Genomic DNA, 3509 nt, shown 5'->3' with positions numbered 1-3509 from the left:
CCGTAGTAAGAAAACTACGGCCCGTATTCTACGGCCGTAAACTACGGGTCGTAGTGCCGTAGTTACGGGATGCATACACCGAATGGAGATATCACCCTGAGGTGTAAGAAGTGGAGACCGAAAGTACGACAAAGATTCCCACATCAACCTTCGATCACGTCCTTCGCATGTGCACGGGAGGAGAGCCTCTCGCATCACGACGAATGTGCGAAAAGCAGGGGTGAAGTCACAGGAAAACACGACCAATGTGCAATGCTATTCTCCGCGCATTCTGTCGCTTGCGGGCGGACGAGGCACACGTCGCGAGCGCAGCCCTCGAGTGTGATGAGTAAGTTGATCCTTGGTCCTTGGTCATCGATTTTTGACAAGGAGACCAACGATCTCCGGCGTCAAGACTGCCTCTACCTACAAGGAAAAAACAGGTACGGGGTTTTCATCGTCCAACGCTTAGGAAGCTGTCTGGTAGAGCCGGGAACAGGGTGGGGTAGAGAAGTATACAAAGCAGTATGCCGAGAAACCTCGGAAACCGAGGGACTAGAGGCAGCTGTCCGCTGCGTAAACGTGGCATCAGAATGGGATGCTTGTAAAATCCATAAGATCCTACTCGGCCCCAGGGGGGAGTTGTACTTTGATAGCGTTGCTCGAATATTTCCCGAGTGCCTCTACCTACAAGGAAAAGACAGGTACGGGGTTTTCACCGTCCAAAGCTTAGGAAGCTGTCTGGTAGAGCCGGAAACAGGGTGGGGTAGAGAAGTATACAAAGCAGTATGCCGAGAACCAGCCGCCAACAAGATGCAGCCGCTGTCTGTCGAACCCCCACCTCCAGCGGAGCAAGGCCGATGTCAACAACTCTGGCAGTCAATAAGAGCCTCCGCGAAGCGGTGAGTTTTCTCGATTAAACCTTCCGATATTGTTGGAACGTCGCGCGTCGTTCGAGCGGGGAGGACAATGAATGCATGTTCGATGACGGATCTTCAATTGTTGGCTACGGGTAGTATAAGTCAGGCCTTCTACCCAACCGTCCCTAACTTGACGCCAGTAGCGGGGGACCTGAATTAGGCCGTGCCTGTTTACTTTCAAAGATTTCCCGGGTACTAGAAGAGTGCTTTCTACAACGATGAACTCGGTAGGCTTGACATTTTTTGGTCGCGACCCCTAATAAAGAGTTGGTGATTTCTATGCCATCCAAGGACGATGAGGACTGCAAAGTCACTTTTCGCGGGGCGCGTCGGACACCCACGTGAATTATTGCGGAGCCGTAGGATGCCGAGGTGACTCATTCCGGAGCGCATAGGATACCCAATTGACTTCACATCTTTTCATGAGATTAGACTCAGGTGCACACTAAATTGTCATAACGAGATATTTCCATGATCGACGACAGACCACCTCCATGAAAAAAAGTTCCCAAATACTTTGAAAATGTGGAGAAATAAGACGACCACAAACTTATTCCAGCCTCTCCTGGGTTACGGACCCTTCCTCCTCTGCATCTTGATAGTGATCATCGCGTTGTTCGCACCGAGAGGTGAGTGAAAACCGTATTTCGAGAGAACGAGCTCATGCTTGAAATATTATGCCCCTTTTCCCAGCGCAAAGTTGTCGTGGAAAGTATGCCATTAAGCTAAGGACAGATTCTTTTTCCTTCCCAGCCCAGGTCCACGGCTCGCGTGACGTGAAGCCGTCACTCCCCCCCCTCAACGGTCCCTAAAGAGGTAAGCGAGTCGATTGTTTTTCGAAAACCACTTCTTCTGTGAGTTCATACCGTTATATCCGCGAGAACAAAGAGCATAAAAAGGGGCAGGTACTGCGGAGCATCAGTCGAAACCGTGGTTAACTTATCGGGGCGGAGGAGCCGCATAGACATTTGAGAACTCTCATCGATCGTGTCTAGAATTGTATGTCATGGAGCTGACGGTTCGGGAAATCGGCTTCGGCTCTGTCGGTGATTCTCTTCAAACAGTATATCGGCTTTCTCGATAGGTTTCTCAAGCCTCCCTCGACAGCTGTCAAAGCTTCTATGAGCACCGGCAGAGCGAAGCTTCTATGAATAGCGGGGAAGGTCCTCAGTGCGCTCCATCCTCCTTATCGAACTCCAGAAACTAATGATCACACCTGAGTTCTGCCAGATCAGGTTATCCGACCCGCGGAAGGTTCCTGTCGGTGAGCTGGGAGCAGACTCTATCGGTTCGTCCACGGATGTCTTTATTTTGTTGTGACGTCACAGCTGCCGGTTAAAATACACGTAGAATTCTATTTGGTCATATCTGCGGTGGAGCTACGAGAAATCTTGAGAGAGTTCTGATCCGTGCTACGTGCGATTCTTTCTTGCCAGAGACGCACGGCGTCTCTAATCCAGTCTCTCGTAGTGCCGGAGAGTACCCGTCATCCAATCGATCAGCAGGAGTCTCGAACGTGAGTTTACTGTGAGCTCAACTCTGGAAGCCTCGAAGATTCGATGAGCAAAAAGTATTCTGTCTGAAGAAAACCTCAGCCGGTTAGCTGATGATGCAATCAGCGATGCGCCATTCGATCAGTTTCCGCGGAATTTCTGCCTTATTGCCCTAAGAGAATTCTTTCCCTCCTGATATTGAACGGTATTTCTCAAACGCGAGCGCTGGGAAGGCTCCGACCGGGAGCGTTTGCTCCCGAAACCTCTTCTCTGTGACAGAATGGGATTTTTGTGTGTTTTTCTCTGCTTTTGGGCGCGATAGCGAGTTACGGTATAGAATATAGAACGTTCCTTATGATGTGTTTTCTCCTCTATTTTTCCAGTTACCTACAACCATGAGTGAATGGGTCTCCGCATTCTCTCTTTCTGTGCTCCAGTAGACTTCGATTCGCAATTTATATCGGAAGTTGACCTGCTCGAAGAAACACCCATGGTTCTTTTATTCATGACCTTAAAGGAATAAAATGAATACTCTCTCATGGTTCTCTGATATGATCAAGTGACATTTACAGGTGAAAAATAACTACTTGGCATGACCCTGCTCCTTCCCGAAAGTAATTATCTGAACTTTATATACATAGTAATAAATAGAGGGTGGCTGGCAAGGCTGCGTGTGGCTGTTGTCCGAAATCTTTGAGGTTACAAGTTCCGTGCGTGAGCGGGCTCCCATTTGAGATCATACAGCGAACCATCAAGCCATCTCGAGATATCGCCGATTCGGACCGCCCGGAGCAAAACTTGTGCACGACTGTCGACCCTCAGAGACTGTCTTCTCTTTTTTTTTAAGCGGGCGAATTCATTCTTCGAAGTTATTGGCTTTGAGGCGCCTGGAGGAGACGGGGTCTGTGGTGGAGCTCCTCGCTCACAATGTGGACGCGAGCTCAGTGGGTGTTTCTCCGGCTGGAATCTTCTCGTTGCACTTGGAGAGCGTATTACCCATTCTTGTTGCTCCAGCCGGGATACTTGGAGAGTTTTCCAGGATGGGGATTCTCCTGAATTCGTCGCAAGAACCCGATTGTGAAAGTTTCACCGGTGTCGATTTCCCCGAAGCGCAGCA

The sequence above is a fragment of the Galendromus occidentalis genome, unplaced genomic scaffold (assembly GCF_000255335.2).
Source record: "Galendromus occidentalis unplaced genomic scaffold, Mocc_1.1 scf7180000077524, whole genome shotgun sequence".
Classification (NCBI taxonomy): domain Eukaryota; kingdom Metazoa; phylum Arthropoda; class Arachnida; order Mesostigmata; family Phytoseiidae; genus Galendromus; species Galendromus occidentalis.
The sequence above is the reverse complement of the archived record's forward strand: the minus strand, read 5'-3'. Positions refer to the sequence as shown.